Source organism: Megascapheus bottae, chromosome 15 (genome assembly GCF_031878675.1).
Source record: "Megascapheus bottae isolate mThoBot1 chromosome 15, mThoBot2.hap1, whole genome shotgun sequence".
In the NCBI taxonomy this organism is placed as follows: Eukaryota; Metazoa; Chordata; class Mammalia; order Rodentia; family Geomyidae; genus Megascapheus; species Megascapheus bottae.
Genome location: NC_143523.1, coordinates 17,900,167 through 17,915,756, shown reverse-complemented (window position 1 = coordinate 17,915,756; position 15,590 = coordinate 17,900,167). Strand labels below are relative to the sequence as shown.

The 15,590-nt window shown below is 36.3% G+C and overlaps 1 long non-coding RNA gene across 1 annotated transcript; it reads right to left on the bottom strand.

Moving 5' to 3' along the window:
• Window positions 1-4,042: 4,042 nt before the first annotated feature.
• On the bottom strand, window positions 4,043-6,706 carry LOC150053853 (uncharacterized). The gene is made up of 3 exons (XR_016537899.1): window positions 6,655-6,706; window positions 5,219-5,338; window positions 4,043-4,119 (listed from the first exon to the last, which is right to left on the bottom strand). It is a non-coding gene; the product is annotated as an uncharacterized LOC150053853 (long non-coding RNA).
• Window positions 6,707-15,590: the final 8,884 nt, after the last annotated feature.

Below are 15,590 nucleotides of genomic sequence, written 5' to 3'. Positions count from 1 at the left end.
TAGATTAATATGTATTTATGATATACAAACCCTCAGCCTAATTCTGATTATGTTCTAAAATCTAAGTGCCAGTGATTGTATATAGAGATTCCCTTCTTGAATACTTGTTTGTTAAACATGCCATTTGAAATATGATATAAAAATCAATGTTAATAAATTCTTTAATTAAAAAAACATAAATGAGTGCTTATACAAATGAATGGTGTATCCTCAAAGTTACTCTTGGATATTTGATGAAAATATGTAATGCTTCAGTAGGAAATTATGCACATTGTATTGCTTTCTAATCTAAGCCTTTATATATCAGACCATTTGAAAGCATTTCCTCTCCAGTTTTCTATGTAACTTTTTGTCAGTTTCCATTAAATCCAATTGATCATCTGCTTTTATTTCTTTTCAAAATCAGTATTGCTAATTACCAAGTCAGAGCTTTCATTCCCTCTAATGCATTCCTGGTCTAAGACCCCAGGAGGGAATTGAGAATAGTGGAGACCTGGAAAACTTCCCAGGTCTTAGATTTAACCTGCTGACAGCTTCTGATTATAAACTAGTCAGAGGAACGAAGCTGTTAGATCAATTTGTCTTGTGGACGTTCTGAGATGGTTTGCTCATACACGCCTTCTTTCTGATATGTTCAGCAGTCTGTAGCACTTTTGCTGAGCTGTCGGGAGCTGTGACTTTCCAGCTGTTAAAACAGCTGTCGTGTTCACCCCTAGGGGATCATAGCAATTGCTAAAGTTTGTTTGATTAGGTTTGGTTTGGGTGTTTTTTCTTTTCTTTCTGGATAACAGAATACACAAATGTTTGAAACAAACACTGGTCATCACCCCATGCTGTTGGATGTTGTGTTACGTGACTGTGTATTGTATGCATACGTGGGAGTTGATGATGTGGATGGAGGATAGAAAGGTCTTAGTGATCTTGGAATAGAATATTTTTGGGAGAACATTTATTTCTATATTTAATGAATAGAAATGTATATTGGTTCCAAAGTTCAGGTAAATGACTTCAATTTTAGGGAAGACCCATTGGAAACAAACGTGAAAATGTTGGAACGATACTAATATATATCAAAAGCACTGGCTATTCTTCCAGATGCCAATAGATGGCTGAATACAGTCAGTCATATCATATGCTCAAGATTGTTGATGAGGAAGCCAGTTTCATTTGACAATTTTGAAGGTGTTCATAATAATTTTGTGATCCCTAGAGGAGAAGAGATTTGCATCAAAGCTACCCTATGGTTATAACTTTTGTGGAAGAAATACAATCTTTTTATCAGAGAACATCACTATGGCTCAACTACTCTGTAGGCAGAGATCATGAGTAGGTTTAAGTCTGGAGTTAACAAGGTAAAATGTTTGAAGCTAGCACAGGTTAAATGTTAGCAAGGCTTCATCTCAACAATAAAGCAGGATGTGGTTATTTCCCTATACTTCTACCTAATTGGAAGTATAATAGTAACACTGAATTACGAAACTAGCCCAAAGCAAAAGGCTAAGCCTTTATCTAAAAACTAACAACTAAACTATGAAAGGACTGGGAGCAAGACTAAAGTGGTAGAATGCCTACAATATCCTGGGGACGACTCTGAGATCAAACCCCAGGAAGGCCCAGAGATCGAACCCCTGGGCCATCTAAAACAAAAACATGACATTGAAGACAAAAAAGGTAAATCAAAATAGCCAATGTACAAATGTAAATAGCTGCCAAATCTTTCAAGAATAATTAATGGCAGCATTTAACCAGATTTTAAATCAGATATTCTGACAGGTATTGAAAATTGCTTTCTATTACAAAGTACAAATAGTTATTTTTTAAACTAAGTTTTATCTGTCATTTTACAAATAAGTGTCTTAGTTGAATTATATGATGATTTATCTTGTACTGACTTAAAATTTGCAGCTCTAAATTTTATGCAAATAAGACTCTTTCCCCCTTGTCTTAAGAAACTGAATAAGATTCAGACTTCAACTTATACTAATTGGATGCACTTGACAACCAAAGGAATAGAACCTTGTAAGAAATAAGTAAAGAAGAATCCCAGATTTCTGAAGAAGACTTACCCACTCTTCATAGAAGGAAGAATTTGAGGATTAATGTCAAAGTGAATAAATTGGAACTCCAAAAATTACAGGTCCTATTTGCGGTTACTAATATATTAATTTCATATGTGGTTTCAGCTCTTGGTCTTTTCTGTGCCAGAAATTAAGACAGGTTCTTTACATAAGGACACAGCTACTCTTTCATAGAAACACATTTTCCTCCGGATGTTTTCAGTAAAGACATTGTGACGTGAATAGGTTTAATTCCATTGAGTTTACTCACCGGAAAGTGATTGATTCAGCCTCTACCTGTAGCAATTGTGATGATGGTTTCGCTAGCACTATCCATAACAGAGCTATAATATTTCTGCCCTCATAATCAGAAAGATTCTCAATGGTAACTATGTGTTACATCGCTCATACCCAAGTACCTAAAGAAGTTCCTTGACTTACAGAATAAAATATTTTGTACTTTGTCATAAAATCCTGACTTTGCCTATAGACTCAAGTCCTGTTTTAAAAGAGGACCTTTATGAACAGGTCATTAACTTGTGAGATCACTTAGCTAAGTACTTAGAGGCAAAATTTAGATAAATGTTAGACAAATGGACAGACAGTCAGATAGACTCACACATAGAACATAATGTAATCGCAAAATGCTTCTGGGAGGAGAAGGAAGAAGAATGATGGAGGATGAGCAATATCAAAATATGTCTTCTAAGAAGGAAGATGGCCTGAAGAAACTTATTTGAACGCTGTTGAATAATAAGGGAGAAGAGAATGAGAGATCTCATTACTGATTAAAATATAACATATGAATATGTAAAAAAACCATGATTTAATTACTGTGTATAGTTAATATGTACTTTTAAACAAGTAATGACAGTCTCTGCTGGGGAAAGGAAGGTAGTTCTGTATACAATGGGAAAGGGGAAGCAAGAAGGAGAAGAGGAAACTAGAAGGCAATGGAAGGGAAAAATAACTAAGTAACTTATGCATTCAGATGTAAATAAAGCAATGAAACCCACTGGATTTGTTTTAAGAAGGGGTGAAAGGGATGAGGAAGAGGGGAGAATCTGAGCAATCTGCATTGTAGTCGTACTATAGAATTACCAGAATGGAACAACCTTTATCCAAGCAACAAATGTTAAGATGATTATTTTTGTTAATAAAACAGTACTTAGACACCATAAGGCATTCAATATTGCACACTGATGTGTAATTATCAAAACTGCCAGCATTGTCTTAGGGAAGATAAATGTAAGATTTACTGTCCTGGGACAGGTGAGCAAAGATATATAAAACTCCCATTAAGACTGACTTGAATGCCACCCTGTCTAGATCAGTGGGACAAGAAAGGTAAACAATGAAAATGAACTGCTTTTGGACTCCACAGATATTTTGGAAGAATGGCCACTTCTCCTTCAGAAGGCCCTGAAAATGAGATCCTCAAGGCTTCCTCACACCATCAATCCTCGTACTCAGCCTCCCTCAGGGTCCTCCCTGAGAGAGCTGCTTTGCAGAACTACCTACCAGAGATAAGGGGCTGATTGTTGGATTGCATGTCATAGGAGCCATATCACAGTCCCGCGAGGCAGAAAGATGGTGTCGCACTCTCAGTTTTCTGTCGCTTCACCTTAAATTAAAAAATATGCTGGTCATTTTGGCATCCCAAATCTAATGCGTTTCTCTTCATAAATTGCTCACAGTCAGAACAGCGTCTCTGTGTTCCTGTCATACTTGAAGCAAGTCAGAGTTTAAAGAAAAAAGAAAGATGCTTTGCCAAAGTATCTTTTCATCTAATATGAAAGGAGTAAGATAGAAAACACTCAAAATCTAAATAATTGGAATTTCTTAGGATGCACTTGGAAATGGCTCTTGAATCATTTTTTTTTCTTGTAGGATTTGTGGACACGGCTGAAGGCAACGGTAGCTGTGGGTAGTATGTTCTCGGGTGCCCATGGTTTGTGGAACTGAAGAGAGCAGAGCCATGCCATGCCAAGGCCGTGGTGTAGTGTTGATTGTGTCCAAGTGGCATCTGCACCACAGTGCAGCTCTCATCTTCCTGAATGCGCTGAGGAACAGAAAGACAATACAGAACTGCTTTCTTTGTACCTTGACAAAGGAAATTAAACTCCAGGAGACAATAAAGCTACTGATGCTGAATCTGAACACAATACTTTCAATGAGGACATTCAAATACCATGTCTAACAAGGAAAAGAGCTAGTGCTGGCTTGCTGAAGGGATTTAACCTTGTGAAGAGCATATCCTGAAATGAATGATCTCTGTGTATGTGTTGCATTCTCTCTATCTCCCTCTCCTCTTTCACTCTCCCAATAATTTTGTAAAAATATGAATTAAAAATTAGTATCTTAAGACTCTAACTTTCAGGGAAGTTGAGAATATCTAGAAATGCTGCGTATTTCATGGTTGGTACTAGTTAGTGAACTGGAATATTTCCTGATTTGTTAGCACTGTCTTTTTAGAACTTGAAGGGAAATAAGATAACTAGCATTTATTGAAGGCATGCTATGAACCAAGCAGTAAATTCAGACTATGTCCTTCTGTGTTCATATTAATACTTAAATAGGATTATTCTTTTTATGTTGAAGTTACAAAACATGAGGGTTGAGAAGGGCAAGAGAAATACCCAAGGAAACACGATCCTCCCTGGCTACTTATTTTGAACTCTATGTGTAGACTTCAACTCCCAAGCCTTTAATTTTTGCCTTTGGGTATGGATTATTGAAAGGCTTCATCTTCCCAAGAGGGGAAAAATAAACTGCAGTTTTGAGAGGTTAAGTGGTCAGGTAAAAAACACAAAACAGGTGCATGACATCAATCACCCTAGAAAGAGTCTCAGTGTTAACTTGGGGTCTTTCCTTTAATGACCTATTACTTTCCAAGGTATTAGTTACCTTGGAATTAAATGGGAAATTCTAGAAATAGATAATCCAAATGTATGTATGTATGTATGTATGTATGTATGTATGTATGTACGTATGTATGTATGTATGTATGTATGTATGTATGTACATTTGTATGTATGTATTGTAAAGGTGATGGACGGGGAAGGATTACAACTACATAAGGAAGGTAATGAGTACATCATTTTTTCCCATTTACCACTCCCATATCCCCTTCCCCTCACGTTGCAAGGTTCATCTCTCACCTAGTATGTCTAGAGAGGATCACTGTGGTATCACTTCATCCTTTGCCCTGCTGTTTCTGTGGTTTTCTTTTCCTTCCATGGATTTGATGAGCTTATATACATGACAAAGGGTACAAAAACCTAAAAAGGAAAAAAGAAAACTAGAAATAAGTGCATGCAGGACATCAAAAGAACTGCTTGTCTCCAGCCTTGGAGTTCGTTATGCCCCATTATGAGGCGCCTCCTGCCTCACTTCCATTTGGGATGTGAATTTCCCTTGATCTAGAGCACTGGGATTATGTGACTTTAAAGTGACACCTATGGTTCACTTTAGTAGCCTTCTCAGTTAGGGGGGTGCTATACAGACTGACTGCTGAGGCACGACAGGGTCTATGTGCATGTAACAGTTTTTTCATTAGCCCAAAGCTACTTTACAATCCATCACCCACCTCCTGAAGTACCAGAACCATTTCACATCATCACAGGAAAGACAAGCGCAGAACCAGGCCAGAGGGAAAGCACATTCACTTTGATTCTAGCATGTTTTATTATGTTAGAATTGTTTTGCTAGCTTATATTATTATTCCTGTTCTATACTATTGTGGAGTAGTTCGCCTTCTGCTGTGCTTAAATAACAAGTTGAACTTTATCTTGGATATGTATGTATTAGAACAAAAACAGGTTTATGCCTGTCTTCTTTACCATGGTCTTCTTACCATTTTATACTGCAAGGTTTGGGATGTTAAGCTGTGGTTACTTTTGTTCTTTAAGATTGTAGGATACTGACATAAATGCCATGTGGTACAAAAATAAATAGGATTCTAAAAAAATGGGCAAACCTTTTCAATTAATAGTTTCCATTTACTTGGTGATAAATATTGAGTTAAGCTCAACTGAGGCACCTATTTCTAAAATGTGGCAATTTTATATTTGTGTGACCAATGATGCTACTATCAATCTATATGTAAAATACCTAAATGCCATGGGTCAGGTTAGTTGGTGAAGGCCTAGAACTGTGGTGGCTTTAAGAGTAAAAAAACAACAGCAACAACAACAAGCAGAAAAAGGAAAAAAAAAAACAAAAATAAAGCACAAGGTCCAAACCCCAGCACTATTTCATATTGTGATACAAAGTTGAATTTTGAGATAAATGTACCGAATAGTTCTGGTTGTCAGATCTTTGATCTGTAAATGAAGAAAAAAATGTCCCTTTGTTAAAGAGTAGTGAGGATTCAGTAATATCTCATATAAATGCTGATGTACCGGCGGGGTTAAGCACAGGGTAAGTAGCAGATGCTGTTGAAAGTAAAAATAATAATGGAGGGTTTGGTGGTGGGGTGGTGTGTCTTGGACTATGATTTCTGAACTAGTTTGTGAAGTTCTAAGTATATACAAATGTGTTTCCCATGTGGACACACCTTTTATAATAATGCAATACTGAGACTAAAAAGACTTACCGAAATGACTTCAGTTGTAATTTGAGCTGGTAAAACCAGGAGACATCTGATCAGTTTTGGCTATTTTTTTTTCTCACCTTCCCACTTCCCTTCCAACTTTTTCCTCCTCTTCCTCTCTTTCTTTTCCTTCATTTACAGCTCTCCTGATATATATGATTTAAATGGATGGTTTCCTTAAAACAGAATGAATGATGACATTATAAGCATGCAAAATTCCATATGGGATTTAAGGCCAAGTTTGAATATATAGTAGTATACATTAATTATGTATGTATTGATACACTTGTACATATAGATATGTTTATCACATGAATATATGCAAATGTTAACATCTGGACTGAATAGTTATAGGTGTTTTTTAACTTTTTAATTTCTGGATTTTTAGTGTCTTCTTCAGCAGAAGATACACAAAGTGTATATTACATCTATTATTAAGTCAATAAAGTCATATCAAAATGATTATAAGGAAATGAAGTCTAAGAGAAGCTTATGAAATTTATTTCTAGGTGATAATAACAAAAGTACTGCTAGTTTTTCTTCTACTCATTTCCAAATTCTTTAAATAAAATGCGCCATTTTAAAAGCATTTCAGAACCAATGGCAAGTGTTCTAAACAAATGTAATGGTTAATTTTTGTTTATTTATTTATTTATTTGTGGGTCATGGGGCTTGAACTAGTCCTGGGTGCTGTCCTTGAGCTCTTCAGCTCAAGGATACCACCCTACCCTGGAGCCAAGCCCTACTTCCCTTTTCTAGAAGTTAATTGGAGATAAGAGTCAGAGGTACTTTTGTGCCTGAGCTGGCTTTGAATCTTGATCCTCAGTTCTCAGCCTCCTGATTAGCTAGGGTTACAGGTATGAGCCACTGCTCCCAGCTTAATGTTAATTTATTTATAAACTTAAATTTTATTTTCTGGTCCAATATTTTTCAGTGCCAGTCCTTAGACTTGAACTCTGGACTTCGACTCTGTCCCTGAGCTTCTTTGCTCAAGGTTAGCATTCTACCATTTGAGCCACAGTGCCTCTTGCAGCTTCTTCTGAGTAGTTCAATGGAGATAAGGGTCTCATGGACTTTACTGCCTGGGCTGGCTTTGAACTGCAGTCCTCAGATCTCAGCCTCCTAAGGAGCTAGTACTTTAGACATGAATCACTGGTGTTGGGCTTAAAAAACTGTTCTTAAATGACAGCTAGGCTCTCACACCAAGAACAGTTGTAGACTGCATGACTTGGAGTAAGATATTTCTTTTGTGCCTCATTTTCCCCTTCTACATAAGGAAAGGCAAGTATTTTCCTCAAAAGAAATTCTTATAAAGATTAAATTGGAAAATGGACATTAAATGCCTGAAACATCACATTTCCCCAATTTAATATATTCCTGTCTATGCATATCTGTGTGATGATGAAGGCCTCTTGGATAACAAATCACTGCTAAAAAGTTCTAGGCGCTGGTACTTCTGCACCACATTGCATTCTAATCTGTTAAGACTTCTGCAAATGATCATAACCTTTAGAATGGCACCACATCATCAAAGAATCACTGTCTGTTTAACAAACCTGGTGGAAATGTCTTCGAGAAGGAAAGAAAAATAAAGAAATAAACTGACATGTGATCCTGAAGCACAGTATTGTTTAATCAGGGTGGCTGGTTTGCAGGCTTAAATGCAGGGGAATTGTTTTCTCTCTACACAGCAATCTCCATACATGGCTGTTCTCAACATCACTGGTGCTCTTTTCAAATGAGGTGGCTTTAAATGAAATAGCCATGGACAGAAAACAAATGTCACTTCCATTCACCACGTATTTCCACCAACACCACTGCTTACTATGATGTCTGCTTCACAATCTCTACACAAATGCATGTTTACTGACAATTCAAAAGAGCAGGATAAACTTTCCAGAAACACCAGAATCTTACTCCTGTCTGTGAGGAAATCTTGTGATTTACTGATTTTTTTTGTATGTGTAGCATCTGCAAGAGTTTGAATGATCTAAACAATGCAAAAGGCATCATGAACTTTTTGCTAGGAAGGATGGTTCTTCCAAATCAGAGGCTGTATGCAATGCAGAAACCATTTTGCTACAAAAAATGTCTATTTCTTCTAGCTGTGTATCATGAGCTGTATTAGGCAGTTTGACAAATAGACATTCAGTCGATGATCTCTCGAATAAGTAAATAATGTATATTAATTCCTGATCTGGATTTCTGTTTTACAGGAGAGTACATTTGTATTTGATTATTTCCATTGCCTGACTGAATGTCTCATTTGTGAGGGAAATTGGAGCTATAAGAGATATGGCCATTGTGTAATAGTTCATTTTTTTTCTGTCTTTGAGACTGTATCACATCTTTATTTCCTTTGATTAAGGATTAAGGCTGCTTTTGGAAATATTGGGAGGAATTTTCATTGTGATATCTACTTTAAGTTATTCTTTCTCCACTGGTACTTGAAAAGTCTTAAAAGAAGAGCTTGTTCATTTGTTTCGGTAATCATCAAGAAAAAGCGAAGTGAAATCATCACTTTATGTGGAGAAAAATTGGCAACCAGTAGCAAAAAGAATATAAGTGCAGTTTTGTATTCAAAGCTATTTCTAAGAAAACTTCAATTTTGATAATTTTGATGGTTGAGTCTGAAAGTTATAGCAAGTTATTTAATGATCATTGTGGAACAATCTGTATTGAATAAGTAATAGGAAATAAAAATTCTTTGGTTGTCTGTTAAAGATATATAAATTCTCCGCAGGTAAAATTGTCTCACCCCTGTTTATCTTGCTTGCAAAACTCTAGGTAAATCCTATTGCCTGTCTTATCCCTAGGGAATATAAAATTCTAGGACAATAATCCCTTACAATTAATGTTCAGGTTGTTCAGACTTAGTTGAGGTGCTGTAACCTAAAGAAAAGGAAAAGAAAGAAGAGAGAGATAGGGAAAAAAAGGAAAAAAGAAAAACGTCAGAGGGAAAGAAGCAAACAACAGATTAAAAAAAAGATAGGTTCAATAGATTCTCAGTAATTCAAGCTAAAACAAATAAAAAACAGAAAATCTAATCGTTACTGAAAGGAGGGACAATCAAACAATGCCTTTAACAGAATCTGATAGGTCAAAGATGCTATAATAAATTATGAGTAATCCAAAGTTATGGGAAAAAAGAAGCTTCAAGTAAAAGATTTTTTTATGCCAGCAGTATAGAAAGGGTGAATTAAAGAAAAATGAAAGAGCAGAAATCCTTCAGTGATCCTTCTACCCTGGTAATCATGTTCATCAACTGTATCTCCTACTTTTCAGAACACAAAATATACAGTGAATAGATGAAGCTAAATTGAATGCTGTTATTTCTCTTGATAATCCTCTGGGAGAATGGTGCTGTGTCCCAAAATATCACTTCTTTTCTACAATTTGATCTATTCCCTGGTCTCTGTCATTGAGTGCTAGATGAAGTGATTGTCTCGCTTTAAAGGAAATTTTGTGCAAAAATTATGCTGCTATTTCTATCCTCCATGGTTTCACATAATGTTTTCTCTTAGTAAATGACCAAGTAAAGCAGTAGATTCACATCTTTTGCTCCTCTTGACGCTGGGCATATTTAACCAAGTGAAATTACCATAGGATTATGCCATACATTTAAATGTTCTACTATCTTCCTTCTCAGAGAAGCCTATGAAACAGAATTTTCACAAATTAAATATGCCTTTTCTCAAATTGTGCCCTGGGTTACTGTGTGTGTGCCTGCTCTCGGACAATTATAGATGTTTTATTGAATAAGAAAGAATTACTCTCTTGCCACCCAGAGAATCTAAATGAAATGGGAAAAGCATGCTTTTTACTGTCGCATTCACTCCCAGAGAAACAGACAATTTAAAATTAACTCTACCCTCAAATCATCAAGAAGCACACCAAGACACCATAAATGTTATACTTCAGAAATAAAAATCAGTGTGCATTTTTTAACTTAAAATAACCCATTTTTTGAAGATGACTTTGCTCATTTTTGTCTCCTGTTTAATCATAGCATTTTCTATTGAATGCCATGTGCTCTTCTGCCAACCATACACTATCCTACCCTCCAGACACAAGTATGACTTGTGCCTTACTAGCTTTTCAGTGGCCATGATAGTGGAAGGATTTTGAAAAGTTCTCAGTACTCATATATGTGTAAAAATAGAAATGACTGGGACTTAGTTTCCCAATGGCACCTCTGATCAGTTGGTCAGAGGACAAAGAAGTATCTACAGGTGGATTTTCTTCCTTCTGTTCTTCAAGTGGTTAGTCCTAAGGATATCCTTATATCCATCTATCTGGAGGACAATGCATAATTCAATATGTTCCCAAACCACATGTCACTACTGCAAAACCAGATCCTAGAACACACTTATAAATCTTTTCTTCCTACCCTGAGTTCCTTTATCCAGTCCCCTATTGCTAATTTCCTGAAATCATTCCTCAAAATAAGCTTACCAAATGCAAGCACTGAACCCAAAGTCTTGCTATTGAGCACTCAAATTATCCAAAGGCCACTCAAATTAAAAAGCTATGGAAAAGAATCATGGAAGCCAGTTTTCCATACACAAAGTATGAAAACAACTAGTATTTGCTAAAGATAAACTATGAACCTGATGCCCCGCATGTGTTATAGTCTATTTAATTTTTGTCCCAGTCCCATTTGGCTCTGGTGATACCCAAGACCCACATTACATTTCCAATAAGTTATCAAATAAGGACTTAAAATTCTGGTCCTCAGCTTCCAAATTTTATCTCTTTTACATAAAGGATTCTCTATGCATTGGTTGGTTGGTGTATTTCTTCACAAGTGGATGAGATTCCATAGTTCAAAGGTTTTTCTGGCCCAAGTTCAATACTAACGTGGGCTTTCTGAAGTCCTGCCACTAAAATAACAATAACAACAAACGAACAAAAACACCCCTCTGTGGCCAGACTTCAACACTTTCCTAGGCAGTGGTTTTAAACATCACCATCATAAGCAGATTTTTAACCATTTTCAGCTGTTCATTCTTGCTTTATATAACCCTTGAAACTGCCCAAGATCTGCTGACCACAGATAAGTTCCTATAATACAAACACCCCAAGCCATGCTCTCTGAATTCTGCTGTTTGACAGAACCTGGACATCTTGATCCTTTTCTTGCTTCCTTCTCCATGTAGAGCTCCTGTGGTAATTCCCTTTTAGGTAATACCCCTCCTGCTCTACCTAGAGCCTGAATAACAGACAGATCAGCCTACTCTGCTGGTCGTTTCTTACAGGTGAATTTGTCAGAGTTGACCAAATAAAGCCTGTATGTTCTACTGACACCTGGTGGTCATATTTGTTTATCTTGATCTGCTAAAGAATCCAGGAATACTCACCATGCTCACTCATCTGGTCAGATTAATACAACATTCTGCTTCAAAAGGAACAGAGAAAAAAAATGAGGAAAGATAAACACAAAACTTGTTTGGCAGAAGGAAGAACAAATTTTCAAATGAGTGATCACAGAAGTCAGACCTGGTGAAAATAGTTTGATGGCAAGAAACTTCAGGTACATCAAAGACAACAATGATATATTTGCCTTCTAAAATCTGTGGTTGATACCCTATCTTAACCCTTCATTTAAGAATTATGAAATGTAGAAAAAAGGGACTTTCCATTGATCTTATTAGTATCTACACAGCATACTTTTAACAGAAATTTATTTAACAAACTTTCATTAAATATAGGATTTGTTTTATCTTTGTGATACTGGGATTTGAACTCAGGGCTTCTCACTATGAGGAAGAATTATATTCTCTCTATATAACTCAGGAAACGTAGGTGTTGGTTGAAGCATAAATAAATAAATAAATACTATAGGTAAGCAAATTCCTTCTTACAGAAATATGGGCTAGTCATTAAAACTAACTGCAATACTTTTCTAATAAAGTATTTTTTGCCAGTCCTGGGCCTTGAACTCAGGGCCAGGGCACCGCCCTTGGACTTTCTCAAGGTTAGCACTCTACCACTTGAGCCACAGCACCATTTCTGGCTTTTTTTCTATGTATGTGATACTAAGAAATCGAACCTGGGTCTTCATGTATGCTAGGCAAGCACTCGACCACTAGGCTAAATTCCCAGCCCTCTAATTAAATTATTTAATGTAACTGCTTCTATGCAGTATACATTGATATACAGAACATTTAGCTATATAATTTAAGAACCCTGATAAAAAGGCAAGTGCTTTTGTGTGAAGCTTTTATAAGGTTTTTTTCATAACAATGTATAAGACCAAAAGAATGTGACAGGTGTCTGTCACGAGTAAACAGTGAGAACCAAATACTTTCAAATGCTTGGTAAGGAGGCTGTCTATTATTTTCCCTTTGATTGCTGTCCTGTATACTGTATGTATTGAATGAACTCTTCCAGAAATGTAGATTTGTATTAAAAGATTATAACTTTTTGGTTTTGTTTTTTGCCAGTCCTGGCCTTGAGCTCAGGGCCTGAGCACTGTCCTTGGACTTTCTCTCTCAAGGCTAGAGCTCTACCACTTGAGCCTCGGGACCACTTCTGGCTTTTTTCTATGTATGTGGTACCGAGGAATCGAACCCGAGTCTTCATGCATGCTAGGCAAGTACTCTACCACTAGGCCCAACTCCTGGTCCAAAAGATTATAACATTTAGCGTCATATTATTATGATTTTAGGGATCACTTTAATATTCTTCTTCAATATATTATCCATAAATATATGTAATGACATTTATTTATCCAAAATTGAATATCCTAGACTAGACCACACTTATATTATTGTATATTGGGTGAGAATTGTTTTAAGGTTCATCTCTGCCACCTTAAACAGAGAATTCTGTATTGCCATGTTGTATACTGAGTCATAGCTACAGAGCTTGAGAGTGTTAAGGATAGAAGACAGGGCCTGGGCTTGTGTGTGCTAGACAAAGGCTGTACCACTGAGCTGCATTTTCAGCCACTACACTTTTTATTGACTCTTCTGCTTCCTGAAGTGTGAAATAAATTCAGATGCTGTTACTTTTGGTGGTCTATTAAGTCAAACCCAATAACTAGAAAATTCAAAAGCATTCACAGGTAAGCCAGGAGACTTAACTTCCTCTGCTTATCCAAGTTACATCTTTAGACAAAATACTCTATGTAACAATGAATGGATTGTTTTTTTTTTCTCATAGCTGTAATTCTTCAAGTCATGCTATGTGATTTGAAATCGGGTCATAGCTTTTGCAGATTTTTATTTTTATTTTTCCTGTAATATGTAATCATTTTACTATTTGACAGAAGGTAATTTCTTACTATGACATTTAAAAACATACTTTTGAAATGCCACATTTGTGTAGGGTACTTTAAGTTCTCATCCAAGGATGCTTAAGGTACATTATTTTTCTTTGACAATAAAAGTATCTTCATGATAACTCAAAAAAAATATGGGCCAGCTATCTGAAACCACTATACTTGTTTCCTGGTTTGAATCATGCACCTCAAAAATGATATTCTGGACTTCTAATTATTAGAATCTGTGAATATGACCTTGTTTGCCTGTATTATTGCAGTTATAGACAAATTGAGGTGAGTTTGATAGTGTCATTTCTAATCTGATTGATGATCTTCTGAATAAAGGCTACATGGCAATAGAGACTCACATGTGGAGGATGCCCACATGCAAAGAGAGACAGAGTTTGTAGTTACATTTTCAAGAGATAAATAATGCCAGAGGCAAACAGAAGGAAAATACAGTAAGTTCTTTGGAGGGATCTCCTCCTTAACAACATCTTCATTTCACGTCAGAAGTTTCCAGAACTATGAAATAATAATATATCCTTATTGTTTAAACAGTGGTATATTATGTCTGTGGTATCAACAAATATGGGTACTGCAAGAGGTGGGAGCTAAGCTTCTCATCCTGGGATTGAGGAGTTATGCACATGGAAAGGAAGCAGGTTAGAGCAGCCTATTGGAGTTGAAAAACAGCAATATGAATGCCACTGTAGCTAGACATCGACATAAACAGACATTTGTAGATAGACATAGATGCAAATCCATGTAGTCATATGATCTCTTTATTGGCATGGGATTATACAGGGATAAATTTATATACAGCAGAACCACTCCAGTACAACTGGTCTTGATTTCACTGGCATGCCCTTGTTTCCAGCAGCTAGTCCTTTCAGCTGTTATACATGGGAAAAGTGTGTGTCTCGGTTTTCAGGAACACCCATTTACTGAGTGTCAGTCAGTTCTCAATTCCTGTGTCACTGGTTACAAAACCTTCCTTTCTGTTATCACATTAGATTTGTGTTATGTTTCAGGTGGTGACTCACTAGTGTGGGTTTAATTCCCATCTCCTCCACTAACTGAATTTTAATACATACAGGTATCAAGCACTTGAAGAAATGGCCTAATTTTTTTTGATTCTGCAACCTCTTCACCTATAAAGTGGAGCTGCTAATAATAACCCAGAGTTGATAGAATTATTTGTAAGGAATAAATCTCGACAGTCTATGTAAACAGATATGCAATAAAGATGAGTTCCTAGGCATCACAAGTGAATGTTAGTCAATCCCGATTTTCTTGTGCAACATTCCTCAGAATTGAGAAAAGTGTTCAATTAAGCCTTTAAGGAAAAGAATGTTTTATTAAGTAAATATTCCCTTCATCATTAATTCCCAGCCATCAGGACAACTCAATTTTGAAGAAACCTAAGATATTTTTAACTATCATGTTCCCTTTATTTTCCTACTTATGACTGGCCACACAGATAATTCCTTTTGTATTTGTATTTCAGTGAGTTTCCCAAGAACCCTATTTTTTAGAGACATTTCTTAAACAAATTTCTTCACAGTTCCCTTAGTTTGAAGAGATGTTGCTAACCCTTGCACTCAATCCACATCTGCCATGCTTGGTCCTTCATCTGTGGATTAGTCCTTGACATTAAAAAAAATCAAAT